Raw genomic sequence first — 23,179 nt, 5'->3', positions numbered from 1 at the left:
AGCTCTGCCACAATCCTGTTGTGTGTCTTTGCTGATGTTATTAAACATCTTTGCATCTCAGTATCCATATCCCTAACGTGGGAGTGTGATATAGTCATAGTCCTACCGTGAGGCTCCTTTCTTGTCCTAAAAACCTATGAATCTAATGAAATTGCTCCAGCTAAGTATTTTTCTTCTCTTTCTTTCTTTCTTTCTTTCTTTCTTTCTTTCTTTCTTTCTTTCTTTCTTTCTTTCTTTCTTTCTTTCTTTCTCTCTTTATTGATTTTTTACAGAGAGGAAGGGAGCGAGATAGAGAGTTAGAAACATCGATGAGAGAGAAACAGTGATAAGCCGCCTCCTGTACACTTCTCACTGAGGATGTGCCCGCAACCAAGGTACATGCCCTTGACCGAAATCGAACCTGGGACCTTTCAGTCCGCAGGCCGACGCTCTATCCACTGAGCCAAACCGGCCACAGCCTTTCTTGCTTTCTTAAAATAAATAGAAAATAAACACTCAAGTAAGGAAATATATATTAAATCTAAGTAACAAATAAAAAGATGAACAGAGTGGATCCAGAGACTCAAAGCATGGAACAGAGTAGGGAATCTCAGAGGGAAGGCAGGGGAGGGTAGGTGGGTGGGAGGTAATCAACCAAAGACATTGTATACATACATGGATAACCATGGACACTGACAATAGGGTGCTGAAGGCCTGGGGTGGGGGCGGGGGTGGAGCAAGGGTGGGCTGGAGGGGGATCAATGGGGGGAAAAGGGGACATAGGTAATACTTTCAACAATAAAGAATTATTTTAAAAAAGCACATACACATACACTAATGAGCTATCCTCTAAATAGGAAGCAAGAACACTTTTTGTTGTTGCCATTATCTATTCCCTAATGTGTATTTAAAAAGAGAGCTCCCATAAAGAAATATTTTAATTTTTTTCCCTAAATCAAAAATAGCATATCGTTTCTTTGCCATTTAAGTTCTATTAAAAAAAGAAAACACAAAATCATTACAGAAATCCTATTAGGAACTTTCAAAAGAAAAAGTCACTAAAACTCCATTTAAAATTCAAATCGTTTGTTTCTGTTTTCTTTTACAGAAATATAAGTGCCGCCTCAAACTACTTTCATTTCCTTTTTCAAGGCCAATATATGTAGCTGTGTAAAACATAGGATCCTCTTCTCACACCCTTCCCACCTGTCTTCTGAGATAACAAAGCTGAGGTATAGATTACAGCGTGAGATATTTGGGATGGGCTTAAAACATTTCATTTGGGAGATGGCTATGGTCAACTTGCCAAATATAAAATAAAGTTAAGCCCCATCACTACTTTGGCAAGAAATTTGGGTTCTCATGGTTAAACAACAATCATCATTTTTACACAAGACTTTAAAAAATGAAAGCACCTAGGGCACCAACCGGAAAATGCCTGAGAATGCAAGTGTTTCTGTCAATATTTAAACCAGATAAGACACTATCAATGCACCCTTAAGGAGGGGTCTAAAAAGAATACAGGGCACCCGACACCTTGGTGAATAAGAGAAGCTCAGCTTTATGAAAAGAGGCCAAAGTCTGAGGGCAAATGTTCCATTGTTCCAAGGTCTGGTAGCCTATGGCACCAGCAGAGGCAGAATACTCAAGCAACAGGCAAGGCTCCTGTTACAGCTCCAGTTAGGGTCTGTGTGCTGATAAGCCTGAGACCCACCAGTGTGCACACTCCGGGGACACCATGGGTGGGTCCTCCTGGGGGGGGGGGGGTTCAAAGGCTCTTTAAACAGAAAGACAGGAGTCAGATGTAGCATAGTGTATGAGCACTCCCTGCTGGCAGCCAAGGTTGGAGATGAACCGGTGTTGCTTTAGGGCTCTTGAAGGTTTCTGCAAGGAGGCTAATGGACATTCGTTGCTTTTCAGGGGATAAGAGCATGGTTCTGATTAGGTTGAGACAGTTCCAGATGTTATGCTTAATGAGGAAGAGCTGAGGAGAGGCTACTGATAGGAGGAACTCCAAGAACTGGCAAAAACTATCTGTGAAGCTGGTATATGGTTTTCATTAACGTTTCCGGACATTAACGTTTGATAAAGTATATACAGGCCTATGTGTGGACACATGTATCAGGGGTTGAGGGGGTAGGGGGTGGAAATGAATTTCTGTTCAGCTCCTTTTATCTCAGGAATGCTTGAGATGGTCTGAAGCATTTGAGACATTTACAGTTTTACTAGGAAATCCCATGTATAACCCTGATGCAACTGCCTGGTGCATCCACTGCACCTAAGCCCTAGACAGTTGGTCCCTGTTTATCTGACAGGCCTGGGCAACACGCTGGTATCTCCCCTGTGCTCTGCTCTGTTAGGGTTCTCCTGTATAATAAGATGAAGGTCAAAATGGCAGCCTGCTAAAAGCAGCAGTATTTTATCGGCAGGAATAACTTGCTTGTCATCAACTTGTTAATGTAATAGTCAAGCGTCTCTTTGACATGTACAGCATCAGCTAACTTCAGCAGATAAAGGGTCTAGAACAGGAAGATGCTGCAGATGCTTTAGCTCAGAGGAAGGCTTAGCAGAGCCAAAACGTCAGCAGGGTCTGTTTGTTCCATACTTTCCATCGGGCTCTGTGAAAGAAATGTTAGATGACTGCAATGACAAGTTTGTGACAAGCAAGTCATTTGTGCAACTGGTGCACTCCTGTTTTTGTCTGTTTACCATTCAGACGTGTGAATGCCATTGCAAGCACTTACAGGATTTCTGGCTCCCATTAAGGGGAAATGGTTCCTCCATGTTTAGAATTTTCTGCCTCAAAGAGAATTACTAAACGATTATTTATCCCTGTGGTCACAGTGTCACACAACAGCACACTCTTGAGTTGTCTCGTTGGACTCTGAATCATGACATGGAGTCCCAGGGACTGGATAGCTTGGAGCATCAGAAATTTCTCATTTAGTTTATTGGAGTGACTACAAAGCAAGCCTGTGAGATTCAATAAAATTGTGGCCAGCTTAAAATACCTTGCTCCTTTGCTCCGGGATCATTTATCAAGGCCATATGCTTCAAGACACATAAACTCACTTGTAATGAATAGATCCCAAGAAGCCAAGGCCTGACTGAGTTGCAGACACTGACATGTGATCACACATGTGAGAGTTTTTGGAACAAGGACTGCTTTAACTGTTGAGAAGGGAATTTACATGGCTTCCTCCCTGTATTCTGGGGGTAACCAGAGGGCCCATCCAAATCCAGAAAATGCTATGAGTATAAAAAGTAGTATCATAATAGAAAATTAACAGCTAGGGTTATCCTCTCTAGGTTGACTTTTCCATAGTAAATGGAGACTCTGGTAGGTTTTGAATCAAGAATTCAAGAATGCCGCATTGGATTCTTCATCTGATATCAGTGCCTGGCTTTTGGTGAGTCATCTTTACCCCTTGGGAGGGAAGGTACAAAATAATGCCTATTCCTTGTTCACCTGACATGAGTGTTCTCAGGGTCAATGTTATAGAAGAAGAAGAGTGCATTCAGAACTCAAGAACAAGAGTAGTACTTCCTATAAGTCATGTAGTGTCCTATCTTTGATTTAAATTGTTTTGTCTGTTGTTGGTGCTAACTTTGTAAATAATTCTAGCACTCACTCTTAAAGAACGTGAAAGCTTGAGGTTTGAAGGCAGGGAGACAGATGCTCTCAGTATTTGGAGAAGCAGAGCAAAGCTGGACCCCAGGGTGAAGTGTCAGGACTCGACAGAAAGTCATGCCGTGAAGCGAGGCAGTGCTTGGTGTGGGTGACACAGAATATTATCGAAATGGATGACAGCCTTTGCTAAATCAAGATTTTATTGTTAACTAGAGGCCCTATGCACGCAATTCCTGCAAGAGTAGGCCTTCACAGCCCCGGCTGCCTTGAACCTCACAGCCCTGGTTTCGTCTGGAAGGTCGTCCTGAAGGACATTTGGATGGTTGATGGTCATTCCACTGTTCAGCCATTTGGTCTATTTGCATATTACACTTTTATTATTATAGATAATCATTCACCAGCACTACATGTGTTATACAATTTACATGTGTAATATAATCTACCTAACTCGATGGTGTATGGGCAATCATTTTTTCACATGTTGGAACTAAAAGTCAGAGAAATATAAATACTTTACCATCAATTTGTAAGTAGCAGAGATTTGAAATGAGTTCCCTTATCTGGAGCTCTCATACTCTTAAACCACGGAAGAACTAGTCATTTCCACTGCCTTCCAAAGGCTTTTCTCTCGAGTTTACTGGAAGACATTTTAATCTATAAATATAGATACTCAAGAATTTGATTTAAAAGGACCAATGAGCATATCCTGGCCTCAGATTTGCTGCTGCTATCCTTCTGAGGCCTCTGGGAAAGCTAGCACAATCACAGCACCATCACGATGCCATTTCTTTAGCCCTGGCCTGGCCTGTTCCTGCTTTTATACCCTGGGGGGGAGGTGAAACTGATTCTAACCTAATCATGTATCTGTGCTGTAAATGCAGGGGGTTTGGCCACATCTTGTATCCATGCCAACTCCTTTCTCTCTCTTCGTGTGGACAGCCTTTAGCTCACCCTACCCTCTGCTCCCATGCTACCTTCAGGGACCCTCCTTTTGTCACTCATCTGCTGTTCTTTTTAGGTGGGGGAAGGGTCAGGCATCTTTCTTTCCATGACAGGGATTCCTGAAACAGTCTAAACTTCCAACTTTGCACAGAATGCATCCTTTGTTCTGTCTTCTACTTTGTTTTCTTTAATGATAGCTTTGCCACAGGTTCCCATTCGTGTGTAATTCAGAGCTATGTAAATCACACTGGTAAGCAAGACTCTGCTGCTACTCTATCTTAAAATGAATGTGTCTTAGAGGTGGAGACTTCTGAGTGAGGCATGTCTTCTGAATATTACCTGCCTAATGGTGGCTTTCTTGTATGAGTGGCTAAGAATAAGCTCAGGGTGCTCTGTATCATTCCTTTGCCTCTTTTTAGTGTATGTTCAGAGTAGATTACAAGAGGTTTTAGCTCACACAAATTGAATATTTTAATGATATTTCTAATTTTTTTTTTACTTGTAGTGGTTTCTCCAAACATAGCATTCTTACTTAAACAGTACTCAAAAAGATACTATGCATAATGTTGAGTCATTAGACCACAAGGCAATGTGCAGAGGACCCAAATAAACTGTTGTCTGAGTCTTGATCTGGTGCCTAAGTTTGTTTGTAGGGACTGCTGGGATCATGGGGCTCTCACCATCATAGGCAACCCAAATAGACTCTTCTATTTGTACAAAATATTCTTCCTGACATTGAACCTTAACCTGTGTTTCTACAATTCTCCTCATGGCTTCTAGTTTTTTCTCACTCTATCTTTCAATCCCGAGAGCTTCAGGGAATTAATAGCTTAAGAGCTCATTAAATTCCCACTGTACATCCCATCTCCCCCCAAACCATGGTAGAAAGGAAAGTTAGTGTACCTAGTTTTTCATTTCCGTTTGGATGTCGATAACATGTGTGGCAAAACATCTTAATCTCTGATATTCTGTCCTATCCTGTGGAAATGTTGCTAGTCAAGTTCAGGCAGACTTGACTGCTATAGCTATTTTAAAGGACCCTATGAATAATTATACCATGGCCACAGACATAACCCATAAATGTCATACTACCTTGCACATACCTTTATTGCAATGCCTATTCCACTGCACTGTAGTTATCTAACTCCATGTCTGTCTCTCCCACCATCCTTTGAGCACTCTTTAGTGATAGACATTTACTTACCTGCCTATCTCTTGTTCCCAGAAGAGTACTTGGCAAGTACAAAGAACTTGGTAGATTTTTTTTAACTAAGGGATCTTTTTCCCTAATTCCATTCTGTGAAATTCTCTCCCTATTTTATAACAAATACCACCAACACATATTAGCTTCTTATATTTGAAGATGAATCAAAAATACTTCATCCCTGGCTAGTATGGCTCAGGAGTTAGAGTGTCATTCCATTCACCAAAAGGTGGCAGGTTTGATCACCAGTCAGGGCACATACCCAGGTTGAGGTTTTAATGCCCTGTTGGGGCATGTAAGGGAGGCAACCAATTGATATTTCTCTCGCACATCGATTTATCTCTGTCTCTGTCTCTGTCTCTGTCTCTGTCTCTGTCTCTCTCTCTCTCTCTCTCTCTCTCTCAAATCAATAAAAAAATAATAAATTTTTAAAAATACTTCAGTTAGTGCCATAGGAAGGGAATGGTTTAAGGTGAATGGATATTATTCCATTGATTTTTAGAGAGAATGGAAGTGAGAGGTAGAGACAGAGAGAAACATCAATGTGAGAGAAAGACATTGATTGGTTGCCTCCTGCATGCACCATGATCAGAGCTGGGGAACCTGCAACCAAGGTACGTGCCCTTGACCTGAATCAAACCCTGAACCCTTAAGTCTATGGGCCAATGCTTTATCTGCTGAGCCATGCAATTCCAAGAGATTCACATACATCACTCAACATTCATCAGTCTGGACGCATAAATGATCACTGGGCTCATGACTGCTAGTTAAACTGGTAGCTTCCAGGCCACTATTACATGAGCAGAAACTGAAAAGTATATGCATTATACCTATTGAGGGAAAAGGACTTTGATTATGGAGAAACATATAGCTATTTCACCAGCATATTTCCTCAGAACAATGACAATGGCCCCCATTCTGGTGCAGTTACATCAGAAATTTAGTACTAACCTTTTTTTAAATCCTCATCTGAGAATATGTTTTTATTGATTTTCAGAGAGAATAAGAGAGAGAGAGAGAGAGAGAGAGAGAGAGAGAGAGAGAGAGAGAGAGAGAGAGAGGTGAGAGAGAAATATCAATCAGTTGCCTCCTTGTACACGTCCCGACTGTGGATCAAATCCACAATCCAGGTATGTGTTCTGAACAGGTAACAAACCCACAATCTTCTGGTGTAAGAGATGATGCTCCAACCAACTGAGCCACCAGGTCAGGGCCTAACATTTTTTTTTAAAGTAGATCTTGAGGTGAGTACTAAGAAGGATTCCTTTAGTAGTTATAACACCTTTTACTTGGGATCCTTTTGAGTTAAAAGCTAGCAAGTGGACATTTTAGGAAGGCGGAGGTAGTAATCATTACAAAATCATCCAATCCTTCAAAACTAAAAACAAGAATAGCAACTTATTGTCCAAAAACAGAGAGGGCAGATCTCTGAATAAAGGTGTCCTGTGACTGGCACATAACACAGACCTGGAACTAGATAGGTCATTTACCTCTGTCTTTTGGGGCGGGATGGTGGATCTTTATTTGAGTGGTGTCTTCACTAAGGGATCACAGTGACACTAACAAAACTCATCTCTACAATAACAGTAGATTCTACTTTATGTTAAGATAGACCTTTTTGACAACCCCTTTGAGTGCTTTGTTGACTCTAGCTATAGAGTCAAGCAGATCTTTCTTTTCTGGCAGGGGCAGCCAAAGTTGAAAACTATTTATATGTGTCTTCCATGTTGAGGTGGGATCAGACCTACTTTCATCACCTTCATTCTGCTGTGCTCATTTCTCTCATTTCACTCTGTGATCAGTAGACAAAATACACACTAGAGAAGAAAGAGCTGAAGAAGTTTTTAGGATTCCTGAGGAAGAACCCAAATCTTACCTGCTTTAGGCAAGAGAATATTTTAGTATTAACAAAAATAGATGGTTAAATTGTAGAGCCCATCAAATTTCAAATACAATTCCAATGTGTGTCTAAAGTGATCCAAGAAAACCTAAAATTCCTCCTGTTCTTAGCTATAAATTCTTCAGGCTGGTTCTGTATTCTCATCTCATTCTTATTTCTCCCTTTGCCCTGGAAAGGAATATTGTCTAACATTAAACAAACAGTGTACAATAAAGAACAGATATAATATATATTCTTAAATTCTGAATCCAGAGCAATAGGAGATTAAGTTCTTAGCCCAGCAGATGAGTCTTACTGGCAGTAATAGAGACATGATTCATTCATGAAAGGTACTGAAAATGTTCTCTATTATATCTTGAGATAAAGTTTTGGTGGTTTAAAAACCTTGTGGTTAATGTGGCGTATTGTAGGGTTTTTCTCCCTCCTCTCTGGGACCACAAAAACAGCTCTAAGTACAGACAGAGGCAGGAGAACATGTTTATTTCTTCATTAGAAGCTGTACATGTTACTATATTCAATTAAAAATGAGCTAGACAGAAAAATACCACATCCATTGATGTAGACCAGGTACAGATCCTTGTATATCTATAAATTTTCTTTTTGCTATTCTCTCAGTCCTCATGCTCATTTTTCATTTTTGAGTTTGAGGCGTGTTCTTATATTGCCAGATGATTTCTGGTGGTTGGAGTTCATGGGACATCCCTTTGTCCATCCATGCTGTCTAGTTCAAAACAAACTCCCAATGGCATTTCGCTTACAAACATGGTGACTGAATGAACCTAAAAAATGTCTGCCATATTATGATGTAAAATCTGGAGGCAGCATTTGTAACTGGTCAAATGAACTTTTAACCTTACAAATGACTCATAATTATAAGGCAAATAAATCTGCATATTTCCCTTTCTGAGGTATAGCTAAAGGCTCTAGAGGGCCTGAGTTTGTCTTCAGTGGTTGTACGGAAACTGCACTGTTAATGCTGTCGATTAGGCAGTTCATTTCTCAGTCCCAATAAGAGCCATCTTAAGATCTCTATAGTGTATAGCAGATGCTGGCAGCACGTGCTCACATGTTAGGGACCTGACTTAAAAATACAGTCTGGGAAAGATCTGTCATTGGCATGAAGCTTGGGTGAATTCATTAAACTCAGGAATTCTTGCCGATCCAGTGGGTCCAAGGAAGAAGCTATTATTAATGAATCCATCAAGGAGCATTAAGAGTTCCAGGATATTCTCTTGGATTCTGGACACATGGATTATTTGTTCTGAGCATGACCTAAACAAGTTCTTCCATATTTGTCCTAGGTTGAATGCAGATCTCTAAGATAAAACTGGTATCCGGTAAACTCCCTAGTTTCCTTGTTTCTTTCTTTAAAGTTCAGATTCTTGATACAGATATGGTCAAGATTACAGGTGGGTTGAGAGCACATAGTAGTTCAGGAACGAACATGTTGCAACTATTGGTTTCCCTTACAAACCTTGAAAGACCAATAAGTTATCTGGGGGAAGTACATGGGAAAATTGTCATAATAATGCTTTAATGGTTCAATTTAGAAATGGGCCATTTCATTGGCCTAATAGAGAGGACACTAAGAAACATTTGAAAATGTAAATAGTTTAGTTTCAGAGAAATACCTTGTCTCTTCAACTAATTCATACATAAACTAGAGAAATTTACCTAAGAAATCTATATTTACCTACCATGAAATAGCAACAATAATTTTATCCAAATATCATAACCTAAGCAAAAAAGAAATACATAGAATATAATTTTTAAAATGTAATCCTGCCCTAACCGGTTTGGCTCAGTGGATAGAGCGTCGGCCTGTGGACTGAAAGGTCCCTGGTTCGATTCCGGCCAAGGGCATGTACCTTGGTTGCGAGCACATCCCCAGTGGGAGGTGTGCAGGAGGCAGCTGATCGATGTTTCTCTCTCTTTACTGTTTCTAACTCTCTATCCCTCTCCCTTCCTCTCTGTGAAAAATCAATAAAATATATTTAAAAAATAAAAATAAAATGTAACGCCTACATGTATAGCTGTATACTATAAAACCACGGAATAAATATTGTACAATGATGCTGTTTTCTTCAGCTTCTTACCAGTATTTTTTGAAGATTCCTATTTTTTATATAGAGGGAAAATAACATCATAGAAGTGAATCAGACAGAGAGGTGCGGAGGGCAAATGGGGGATGCCCACATACTGTCTACAAAGTGTTGCCAGTTGTGGAAGGATCTGACATGCTAATATCCACTCATTCGGATTCCTTACTGAGACACGAAGAGTGTGATAGCTGGCAGACACTGCATTTAAGTGCAGTTACCGAGGCCCCCAAATATTGACAGAGTGCCAGACTCTAAGATACACTATTGACGTACACAGCGGCCACAGCTCCAGACACCTTTCACACAGAGTCTTTAAATGTCACAGATAAATGAATTTTCATGAAACTGGGAGAGAAAAAGGAAGAGCAAGAAGAGAGAAAAGAACATGGAACAAGAGGCAGGATAAGAAAAAAGGAAAGAAGAAAGTCACTCCCATACCACTGACATAAAAGAATGTGGCATCTCTCAAGTTCCTCACAAAGGATGTGAGAGCAAGCTTCCTGAATGCATTCTGCTCCCGAAGCCCTCCAATACCTTTACTAATTTCATTGTGTATTCACAAAGTTTAGGAAGATACATGCTATGGAATAGCTTGAATAAATGATTTCTCAACAAAATATGGTTCAAGTATAAATATTGCAAAACTTCTTTTAAAATTTCAAAATAAAGTAAGGGAACCATAGGTGCAAATAATTATGAGGAAGTCTCCTAAGCAGTTCTTCACATACATTAGAGGTTAAAATTCAAGGTGCCATGAAATTCATTTTTCACCAAGACACCAATGTGTCCTCTGACAGTTTTCTTGCCAGAGTCCCACTAAAAGCAGTGACACCTAGTGGGTTTATTACAAGATATTGAGAAATACCTTCTTCCTTCTCCTGCCTCTCACTGCCTTTCCATAGAAGAAACCTGCCAGGGAAATACGTGAGGTAAATCCATTACTTGATACACGATAACAGAAACCAACCAGGGACATAACCAGAACAACCAAGGGCTCCTTAGAAATCAAATGTAATTCAATATGTTTTATATGTAGATGAAGCTTCTTCACTTGGAAAGTCATCTGCGGAAGGCACCATCTCTTGACCCTCATGCACTGTAAAAGCAACCACATTTTCAAGGCTAGAATATGGCTTGTGTATGCACTTTTTTTCTGTATTAGAGTTGTGCAATCTCCACATTTAACACAGGGCAATCAGGCCAATGACCACAAACAAAATTCTTCCTCCTATTCAAACGCACCTGGATAAAAAAAAATATGTTTTAACCTGTAACAAAATGGTTTTGAAAAGCCTCAGCTGCCTTTTTGCTAGCATCCTGTAAGGCCTTGGTATAAATGTTTTTTCTGCATCTGGCTTTCTCTGTCTTGGGTACCTGGGACATGAGCAGGTACTTGGAGAATAAAGTTCTAAAGCTCAACCATTCAAAAGGGATTTTGTTTTTGCATCAACTTCTCAATGATTTCTTAGTACTCTTCTTTTTTATATTAGGAGATAAAATGGAAGGATTTAGACTTCCTGCCATGGAAAAAATAATTATTTTCTCTGTTTTTAAAAGCTTTTATTTTGAGGACAAAATCAATTTTAACCCAAATGGAAACTGCAGTAAAATATCAGACACTGTAATCAGTGACTGCATTAAAACTTTCGAGAAGTATGCCAACTTCCATGTGAGCCACAATTCAGTCAGATCACAAAGACATTATTCACTTTGCCTGTGGCCATTCTGACATTTTATACAGTAAAATTAGAGCTCAAGACATTAATCTCTAATATGTTAACACATTCATGCATACATTTATACATACTATATGTACAGACATACATAGAGTGATCTTTCAGCTGTGACCATACAATAAGCAGAGAGGTTTTGGTTTATTCCAGGCTAAGGTCTAGCAAACACATTTTAAAAAAAGGGTGCTGAATTTTTCTGGTTATAAGATTAAAAATATTTACTACATATTCAGTGACTAGCTAAACAACTGAGGTACATTCCTATAAGAAGTATTGTGAAGTTGCTAAAAAAGAATAAAGTAGATGTATATGCTACATGACAAGATATGACATATATGGTACAATCTCTTGTATGAATAAAATGAGGACACATATGCATACATAATATACATATGCATACTGGAATATACATAATTATACTTTTTATGAGAGGTTATACAAGACACTTTTGACTAGAGGGATAAAAATATTTCCTCTAATTTATGTATTTTCCTATTCCATTTGAATTTTCCAACTATTTGTTTACAAAATAATGCCAACAAGGGTATCTGAGTGGCAAGGTTATTAAGAAATTTTCTCCTTTACTTTTCCCTGTATTAAAAAATTAATATACGATATTTTAGAAGGAAACATCTCCAAAATAAATCATATAAAAGTAATTCATGATAGTTATAAAAATTTGAAAGTGCTAGAAAAGCATAAATTAAGTTTTAAGAAACCCAACAACTTATACTTCTCTGATCCAACAATAACCACCATTGAATTTTTGGTGGGTTATGTCCAGTTTGCAAAGTCCCTTTGCGCCTGTTCTTTGGGAGTAAAAAAGATTCTTTTCATAGGTTTAGGATGGGGGAGCCATTCTGCTTTGTACCTTCCTAGACACTCTTCATCACTGCACTGTTTTTGTTAGCCAGTACACTGTGGGAGCAGCACAGGCCATATGTGACACTTCTCCAAATTATACAGATCTCTCCCTTCATCTGGTATTACTCACTGAACAGCATGATCCCTGTGCCACCTCATAATAATAGTACATGACATCTCATGATGGAGCAGAGGTGGCCCCATGATACTCCACAGTTATGAGAGAGTTCTTGCTGGAATCATTTTTGGAGGACTCAGAAATGCTCTATTCTTCTGAATACACAGCAATCCTTTCCTGCAAGGTACTCAGCCCTAGCACTTCTTCAAAGACTAAGGAAGCTGAAGGAAGTATATACTTAGTGATATTTCTCAGGCAATTGACCTAATGATTACAACACCTTTTAATACTTCATTTGTTGAGGATCCTTTTCTGAAGAAGGGTATTAACCCTCTCTTCCATGTAAACAACTGGTGCTATTATTTATCATTTAAATAACTTATCCTCCTTTCAAAATTTAAGAATTTTCTCACTTTTGTTGCTTCTTTTATTGAAAATAAGATAATAATGACAACCATTATTTTAGTTATGGCTCATTCCCATTGTGCTTCTTATGGGTTGATGTTTATGTACACTCTTGCCATTTAATTCTCAAAATTTTCTGTAGCTGTTCTTGTTATTATTATTCATGTTTTATAGATGAGAAAACCCAGATTTAGAAATGTTGAAAAACTTTCCAAATGTCAGAAATCTGTAAGAGGCAAGTGAAGACTCAAATCTGCATCAAGCTGATTCCAAACCTTCCTTAAGATCATCTTCCAGGTTAGGTTTACATGATTCCTTATTCAGAGGGAAAACCATGCCCAGAGCTATCCTATCTTTCTATGACTGTGTGTGTGTGTGTGTGTGTGTGTGTGTGTGTGTGTGTGTGTGTGTGTGTGTGAGAGAGAGAGAGAGAGAGAGAGAGAGAGAGAGAGAGAGAGAACTCCAAATAAAATGTTATAAAATTTCTCTAGGATCTCATGTTCCTTCCTCACCTCTAAAATGGATAGCACCTACCTCAGGTTTATTGTGAGGACCAAATGAGATAATATAAGTGAAAGCACTTAGTATACCTAAAATAAAACATTATCATTATTGCTATACAAGTTTCCCTTCTTTGCATAATGGATGTGTTCTAGGGAAGGTGATTATGAAAATGTATAGGCTTAACTTCTATTATCAAATCAAAGAGCAATTACATTATGAAATCATAGGAAAAAGATTCCTAACAGATTGAAATGAAGATTTGTACGGCAGGGGTTCAGGTGCAGGTTGGGTCTGTGAGAATTATACTGGAAGCAGTCTCTGTGTTGGCAGCACTTTCTAGGTCCTCTTATCTCCCTCTCCTCAGCCTCCTTGGTCTGGTAATTCCTGAATCTACTCCAGCAGTTTCCAGAGATGATTTCCTTCTTTTCCTTTCATTCAATAAAATTTGTATGCAACAACAGTACTTCACTTGATGGCCCTACCCCGCACTGATAAAGAATAGTTAGAAAAATTCCTTTAATTTGTGATTTCCAATTAGGTAAACTCACTAGTGTCCTTTGTACTCTGTTTGGTTATAAGTTTCTGTTATATATGTATCAACAATACTTGTGTTACCTTCATCATATTCATTCTATTGAAAGGCTTCTGGGTCAGGAACCATGTCTTCTACTTTCTTGGAAACCCTACACTTACAGGTGAGTCCTATAAATAAAATGAAACTTTAAATAGTACTGACTTCACCTTCAACTCATAACTAAGCCTGACTCTGGGCTTGAAGTGCTATTTTCTCCCCCTTGTCTAATCAGATATGAGTATGTTGTGTTACTGACTGAGGCCAAGCTATATGCTTCCAGCATGCACTTCTTCCGAACAACCAGATGAAACTTGGTCCTTGGATTTTCTTGTCGTGCCGGGGACTTAGTCTTAAATTAATGCTTTAAATATATTTTTCCCTCAGAACATCCTTTACTTGTGGAAAATATTCAAAAATAATGGAATTTTAAAAATAAACCACATGTTATCCAGACCTTGGGAAAAGCAGTGTTGTTTGAAAACATCGGAGCCAACTAATCAGGGGCACAAAAGCCTTATTAAGTGTATCAACTTTCTTATCTTTAGAGCTCAGGTAGGAAACAAGATTCAATCTCAGCATGCCAACAGGTATCAAGCGAGAGAGGTCAGCATGGTCTATACTCCTACAGGCAGCTTGGATATATCAGCTAGAAATATTCTTCATAAATGCTAAAGGAGACCACATTCCAGATTATTTCACACACGACAGCTCTCTGGGAGGTCACCAGACAGCCTCTCTGATTCTGGACTAATTCATAAAAGCTGTTCTTATATTTTATTTAATATTTTGTCACAAGGAAACCACAGGACCTACTTAAGCCCACCTTTATTTTATTGCTTGCCCATATCCCCACATCTGTCTGCTATCATCCATTTTCACACTTATTCATTATACAATAATGATCAAGTACATTAGGAGGATAAGTAAATAGATAGATGATTGATAAACAGGTTGATCAATAAATAGATAAATAATAAATAGCTAGCTAGTTAAAATAGGAGTAATGACCTCAAGAAATGGCTAAGGAAGGAGATTCCAGATAAAGAATCCTTCAAACTAAATATTGAAGAATAGAAGGGATATAAGTATAGAGAGGAAAGGTTATTATGCACTGATAAAATAAATCTTTTGGTTTGTGAAAGGAAGTAGCAAGAAGTAAAACTGATGATTTGAGGTAAATTAGGGCTAGATAATAGGGGGACTCCAGTGCCAATCAAAGAACATCTCTGTCAATAATCTAGGTCTGAAGAAAGTTCTTTAAACAACCCACTCACATCATAATTTCAGTAGAGGACGATAATATGTCACAACTATGAGGCTTTGGTGTCCACAGGGAAGGTGCTACATTAGGGATAGGAAAAGGGTACTCATGGCAAATGAGTATTACTCCAGCAGAGATTATCATGCTTCATCTATTGAGGTTAATCATGTTACATGACATAAACAAGACTCTCACCAGCTCTTAATCACATTGCCATTGGTCCTTCATTCTCAATAACAAATCCTATAGTTGCCAAGGGCTGATGTTGAGTCTGGCTCATATGAGAGAGGCGAGTATCCTGAGCAAATGTGAAATATCTATAGAAAAGTTTGACATTTGCTGTCATTTGACCTTGAATAGAGCCAATATGTTCATGAATGACTATTTTCATGAATATGTCTAGTTCAGGTTCTCCCTAGGATATCAAAACTCATCTCAGTGTATTTGGAACTCTGAAATATCCTTATATATCCTTAAAGGTTCACTGCTAAATGTGTAGGACTCTTGGATTCTAGTCATCATAGAAACACTCCTTTCTCAGCACTTCCTATCTGCCCCTTTACTGCTCCTAATTCACTTACCGACTTCTGACATGCTTAATATTTTATGTGTATTTATTTATTTTCTGTCCTTCCCCTCCAAATATTAGCTCTTTGAAGAGCTTTTTATGTAGGTGTCTGTTTTGTTCACTGTTGTAACCTCAGCATCTAGAACAAATACTTGTTGAAAGACCACTTTTGACAATGAAAGCAAACTATTGAAGAGGGTAAGCAAATATGAACTAGAGTGGGGGGGGGCAAGCTTTCTACATAAAAGCTCTCTCCAAAAATTCATGTAGCATATAATTCAAAAATATCTTTAGCTAGTAACTTCATGAACTAATTTTCTATGGAACTCAAAGCACTTTTAAACATGTTTCTATTGCTTTCTTACTTATGGAAATACTGGTCTCATTCCTTCCATTGTATAGAGATTTTCTGGGGGTACAGCAGATGAATTTGGGGTTTCTGACTCCAAGGGCTGGTTTCTGTGCACTGTTAATGAGATTTTAGAGCTGAACTGCACAAGCTACTAGAATTTAAACCAATAAATACTGCAATTAGCTTATGAACTCTGCTAGCACACAGCTTTCTCACAGAAACAAAGAAACGAACAAAAACAAACTAACAAACAGCAATAAAGAAAGCAGAAAGGTAAACACCTTCAAAAGCTAAACATGGGTATTTCTTAATTTTCACTTTGAAATCCATATTCTCTTTTTTCATCATAATTGTATTGCATCATACTGGCAGAGAGGAATGAGATTTAGTATACCATGCAAATGATGGTAGGTCAGCCACTGCTCATCAAGCTCTGGGAACATTATGGCTTCCCTTTTGTCAAATCCTCCTTTATCCTGAAAATATCTTCTGGATTAAAAACCTCATTCAATGGATCATATTTTTCAATATAAAAATCTAAATTATTAAAGTCCTAAAAGAAAAAACTTGGAAATTCTTTCATAATCTTGGCATGGGAAAGACTTTCTACCTATGACTCAATATTCAGAAGCCATCATATAAAAAGATAGGTAAATTGGATTATATTTTTTAAAAAAAACTTCTGTATGGCATATATATATATATATCTGTATATATATATATATATATATATATATATATATATCTGTATATATATATCAACACTAATAAAAGAGAAAAATGGTAATTGGCGTACGAGCTACCCTTTTCATTGGCTAATCAGGGCTATATGCAAATTAACTGCCAACTAAGATTGGCAGTTAACTGCCAACAAGATGGCGGTTAATTTGCATATGTAGGCACAATGCAGGGAGGCGAAAGGGAAAGCAGGAAGAAGCCCCCTGCCACTGACAGTGATCGGAAACCCAGGGGGGAGCTAAGAGCTGGGGGGCAGGGCAAAGGCGGCCCTGGGGCCGCCTTTGCCCTGCCCCCCAGCCATGATCGGAGAATCAGGTGCCTTTTCCGCCCTGGCCAGTGATAGCAGGAAGTAGGGGTGGAGCCAGCGATGGGAGCTGGGCACGGTCGAAGCTGGCAGTCCCAGGAGCTAGGGGCCCCTTGCCTGGGCCTAAAGCGAAGCCCACGATCGTGGGGCCGCTGCAGCTGAGGGTCCCCGCTGCCCGGGCCGGACGCCTCAGCAAGGGGCCGATCCTGCGATTGGAGGGTGATAGGGGTCAACGCCTGAGGGCTCCCCAGTATGTGAGAGGGGGCAGGCTGGGCTGAGGGACACTCCCCCCCACACACACACCCAGTGCACGAATTTTGTGCACCGGGCCCCTAGTATGTGTGTGTGTATATATATATATATATCTCGTAAGGAAAATAATTTTAAAAATGAAAAACTGGAAAAAACATTGGCAACACATGGAGATAAATGGATTATCTCCTTAATGTATAAATCGCAAGAAACAATGGAAAAGAGCAAGAAACTGATAGAAAAGTAGATAAATAAACACCTTATAGAAAAAATAAACACCAAAGTCATACATATCAAAAGATACCTATTTAAAATACAGGGAGATGCCCTTTTATACCTATGCATTTGGCAGAAATCCAATGTCTACAAAACCACTATTTTGTTCAGGCTGGGGGTAAAGAGGCACTTCTGTGTATTGATAATAGGTCTGTTCAGTAATAGAACTCCTGTTGAGATCTATTTGGCAAAATTTAAGATGCATAAAACCATTTGACCAAAATTTACTTACTTCTCAGGATTTATCCTCCAGAAAGCCTGCACATCTTGGAAATGTTTTATACACAAGGTGGTTCACTGGGGAATGTTGTTGGAAATAACAATTGTTTATAAATAGGGAAAGGTAGGATGAACTATGATACATGTACATAATGAAATAGTGTGGAATTGGATAAATGATTGTGGTAGTTCTCTATGTACTGATATGGAAAGATCCCCAAGATATGCATGGAGAATGCAAGATTGAGAACTGCATTGTAAAATGCAAGACTGACTAATTCAATAATGATCTCAAATAAGAGTAAAAATGAAAGTGTCATGGCAATAATAAAATGCTTCCCACGTTCCCTATCTTTTAGCCACTAACAGTCAACATTTGGGCAAATGTGGCCAATATTTGGCATCCCTGAGACTCCGTCACCTTAGACCATAAAATGCCTCAGGTTCCTCCCTCCCTAGCATGGCAGCATTCTTATGATGTTATTAAACAACTGCCCCTTTCTAAGCCCAATGGTGTTACTGGTAAAATCTAAAATGACATTAGAATGTTTCAACTATGAACTAATTGGGACAAATCTAATTTAAAAGCCTAGGGTTATTTCCCATATGTTCTACTTTCCATGTGTTGGTTGGAGAAGATCGGGTTATCTACTTATTGCTACATAAGAAGAAGAAAACATACTTCTCTAAGAGTGTAAATATATGAGATTATTAAAAATAATACGTATAATATAGTCACTTATTAGGTAATATGTATCAGGATTTTAAAGTGCTCAGGTGATGTATTCAGTATGCATATGATTATTAGCACTAGGCAGAAGAAGACAGCATTAAGCTGATGATGTATGTTGAATACTTGAGAGTTCCTAAAGTAGAAGCCTTATTTTATTTAATAATAAATTAGATGGCAGCAGCCTAATTTTTGTAAGATAAGCAACACATTCATACACTGGTCAGAAATTATAGCATCAGTCCAAGAAACTGTTCCTCCAAGCTTTCCTCATATTTATAGTCAGGTACTCACTGGAACAACCTAGAAGTCACAGAAAAGAGCAGTCATAGAAGCTCCTAAATATGACTTGCCATTTCCTTTGTCCCATTATTTTTTTGGTAAACAGATAACCAATGAGTTACCCATTCTGTGTAAGAATTTCTTCCTCTGGGTTCTGTTATTTGTTTGAGGCAATTATTTTAGAACATGGAGGTAGAAAAGGAGTGTTGATTAATTAATATAGATTCTTTCTTAATTAAAGATACAATACATTCTGGGTATTTTAGTATCGTTAGAAAACAGAGGTATGGGTTTTAATGAGAAATTTATATAAAAGTTTAGAGGAGATGATGCTTGAGCTGAAACTTGAAGGCTGGGAGGAGTAGGTCAGGCAAAGACTAAATAGGATAGAAAGGGACATCAGATAGAGGTAACACACACAAAAAATATCACAGAGCAAGGCATAGTCTAGTCCATTGAGGAAACTGCAGGTGGTTCAGACAGAACTGTGGGTGACATTGGAACAGCAGGAAATGAGATTTCAGAAGTGGGTAGGGACCTCCCAGGTGGTGAAGGAAGTACTACTTTAGATAAGGTGATCAAGGGAAGCTGAGGCCTCAATGAAGAGAAAGGGTCAGCCAGGCAAAGCTGAAGGAGAAGAGCTCTGCCTGCAGAGAACTGCACTGAGCAGACAGTCAGGTCTGTACCAGGAAGTGGTGAACGGCCTGGAACACTTCTTCCTGGTTGCAGAGATGAGGTTACCTAATCTATTTTGTTGCCTCTGGAACCATGGCTCTTTCCCATCAATGAATTCATTCAGTCCCTGTAATCAACTCTGATTAGTGTTGTTTAACATCAATCTTTCCTACATTTTTTCAAAGAAAGATACCAATCAGTTCTGCATATCCCTGCTTGTTAAAAGCAGCACCTCTCCTGCTGACTTACCCTTCCCTTAATCAAAAGGGCAGGAGGAAGCAGTTGGGATTCACTTTTCTTTTTTTTTGTTTCAAAGTACACAAATGTCAACTTCCTCAAGGATGTTTGGCATCACTGAGTTCAGTCATGTAAAGTACTAAGTTATCTTAATCAAAAGGTTGCAGGCTGCCCATTGCTAAAATGGAGAAGGAAAAGGAAACCCAGGCTTCCCTGAAGTGTGAAAGGGTGCACAGGCCACTGTCGCATGTGGATTCACACGGAGGCCATGCTGAGCTGACAAGGGGCTTTAGGAAACATGAACCTCTACAACTGCATCTCTCTATCCTCCATTTGAAATGGCAGCGGCACTTTCTTTTTATTCTTGTGCTCAGTCAAGTACTTTCCATATAGCTTTGTAGCAACCCCAAGCCATAGCCCATTTAAATGTATTTAAAAAAATTATTTTCACTGCCAGTCCCCATACTTTATTGGAAGAGTGTAATTCTCCTTGCCTCCATGGACCTGAAGGTGTTAGCACATAGAGCAGCTACCAGGTAGTCCATTCATTCATTTATTTCCCTACTCTTTTTATAAATCAGTATCCATCATGTGGCGGCTGTCAATATGAAATCCCTGGTCAATAATGTCCTTGGAAGATGCTTTTAAAAGTAGCAGAAAATACATTTTCCGCAGTTTATCTTAGATTAAATTGTAACTCAACTTAGTTTTGGAGATAAGTATAAGTCTATAAATAATACTTACACACATGTCTAAACCTGAACTTACATTCCAATCAAACACAAAAATCTTATATGGTTATGATCCCCAAACAAGTCTAGAGAAGATAATCTTTGTAAACATGTGGAACTGGTACGGTTCAAAAAATGACATTCTGTGTAACCTCCCTGGGGTTTCTGATGTAAAACTAAAGTGATAAGAAGTCACTAGCTCGAAGTTCCAGCCAGAACTAGAACTCAAGTTCCAAATTCCTAATCTAGGGACTTTTATGTGATGACCATTTATTAGGTAGGTGCGAGGAGTGAGAAAGAGGGGGATACAAAATCTGAAGGTCACTGATATGGAGGGACAAGGAGAGATATAAGATGCTTAAAAACAACAACATTGGTCTAGAGAAAAACTACTCATTTTAAATGCCTCTGAATTATAGGGAAGAGCATAGGACAGCGGTTCTCAACCTGTGGGTCGCGACCCCTTTGGGGGTCGAACGACCCTTTCACAGGGGTCGCCTAAAACCATCAGAAAACACATATATAATTACATATTGTTTTTGTGATTAATCACTATGCTTTAATTATGTTCCATTTGTAACAATGAAAATACATCCTGCATATCAGATATTTACATTACGATTCATAACAGTAGCAAAATTACAGTTATGAAGTAGCAACAAAAATAATTTTATGGTTGGGAGTCACCACAGCATGAGGAACTGTATTAAAGGGTCGTGGCATTAGGAAGGTTGAGAACCAATGGCATAGGAGAAGTGTGTGCGTGTGTGTGTGTGTGTGTGTGTGTGTGTGATGTATGTGTGTGTGTGTGTATATATATATATATATATTTTCCCCTTTGTATGAAATAATACATCATTCTCCCACTTCAACGTGCTCTAAAAAATCTCATAGAGCAGTTTCCCAAGCTTCCCTGATCATAATATTTGGCATTTATATCTTGTTTCAGATACAAATGCCAAGGTTGCCCCATGGAAGTTTCTGATTCTCTAGGACTATGTGGGGCTCAGAAATATGCATTCTTCACATGTTGATTCATAGGATCAGGTAACACAGAAACCCTTGCCACAGCATCTAAAAAATTGTTCATTCTTAATGAATTGTCCCATTTCAATGTCTCTGTTGCGCCTTTTTCTTTCTTTTTTTTTTTTCTTACTGCTGTGCCTTTTAAGCAGGCACATACTTGTATATCAAAACATGACCTAATGTTTTCTTTAAAATAATTTTAGATACATTTACTGAATTTTAAAGCTTTTAGCAATAGCAAAAAGTCAAATGGGGTTCTCACCTAGCTCTCTCCCACTGAAGCATCTACTTATACTTTACAAGTATCAATGCCTAATTTTTTTTTAAAGCCTGTGCTTAGTCAATATTAACTGAAACATTAACTGAATACAGGGTTTCTTTTTTTAAAACATTTATTTTGTCTGTCAATCTGGTTGATCAAATTACTAATTTATATCCTGATGGTGGTGATCTTTAGAAAAACCAGTCTGCCTTTGTTGCATCCCAGAAATATTAAGAAGAAGAAGAAGAATGCATTCCACACAAAAATCAGTAGGGGAAAAAAACAACAACAAAAAACCTCTGTATTTGAGCCCAGTCCCCCTCTCCCTTAAACCTTTTGACACATAAAAATAAGCCTTTTCACATCAGCCCACCTTTCTTTGATAAGTCAGTCACTTTCCTTCTAAATTCTGTCTGAGACAAAACTTGCCACGCTGTCACTCACCTTTTAGAAAGGCACAACCAGGAAATGCTGCCTAAAATGAGTTCACCTAGTGTCTTATTTTTATTTTCTTTATTGATTAAGGTATTACATATGTGTCCTTATCGCCCATTCTCCCTCACCCGCCCACTCATGCCCTCACCCTACCTGGTGTCTGTGTCCATTGGTTAGGCCTATATGCTTGCATACACGTCCTTTGGTTGGTCTCTCCCCCTTACCCCCACCCTCCCCTGCCTTCCCGCTGAGGTTTGACGGTCTGATCGATGCTTCTCTGTCTCTGGATCTGTTTTTGTTCATCAGTTTATGTTGTTCATTATATTCCACAAATGAGTGAGATCATGTGATATTTATCTTTCTCCAACTGACTTATTTCACTTAGCATAATGCTCTCCAGGTCCATCCATGCTGCTGCAAATGGTAGGAGTTCCTTCTAGACCACCATCTAGTGTCTCGTAGTCACATTTTATTCAATGGATACTACACAAACCAACCAGAAAACAAAAATACTACTGTAACATTTTTGCAATAATTCTACGGTCTTGAGAGAAATTAAGTTAGGGGAAAAGAATGGTCCATGCCCTCTTCTAAGCATGAGCAGGAGGGGCCATAACTGTAAAGAATGTCTGTTAATTATTGTTGTACTATAGTTATATTAAGCATTATACAATTAATTCCCACTATCAAATTAAACTGTTAAATGGGGCTAGATTAAAAACACAAGTTTGCTCTGCTTGCTTTCCTCAGTTATATACAGGGGTGGGCAAAAGTAGGTTTACAGTTGTGAGTACAGTTATTTATTCATTAATTATGTAATATTATTACTAACCCACTTTTGCCCACCCCCCTACAAAGTAATCACAAATTAAGTT

At 38.7% G+C, this 23,179-nt stretch overlaps 1 protein-coding gene across 10 annotated transcripts in view; it reads right to left on the bottom strand.

Annotated features, from left to right (window-relative positions):
• ZBTB20 (zinc finger and BTB domain containing 20) overlaps positions 1–23,179 on the bottom strand; it is a 919,384-nt gene that overhangs the window by 290,610 nt on the left and 605,595 nt on the right. The window lies entirely within an intron of this gene.

The sequence above is a fragment of the Myotis daubentonii genome, chromosome 3, assembly GCF_963259705.1.
Source record: "Myotis daubentonii chromosome 3, mMyoDau2.1, whole genome shotgun sequence".
NCBI classification, from domain to species: Eukaryota; Metazoa; Chordata; class Mammalia; order Chiroptera; family Vespertilionidae; genus Myotis; species Myotis daubentonii.
Note: the sequence above shows the minus strand (reverse complement) of the source record. Positions and strands in the feature narration are given on the sequence as shown.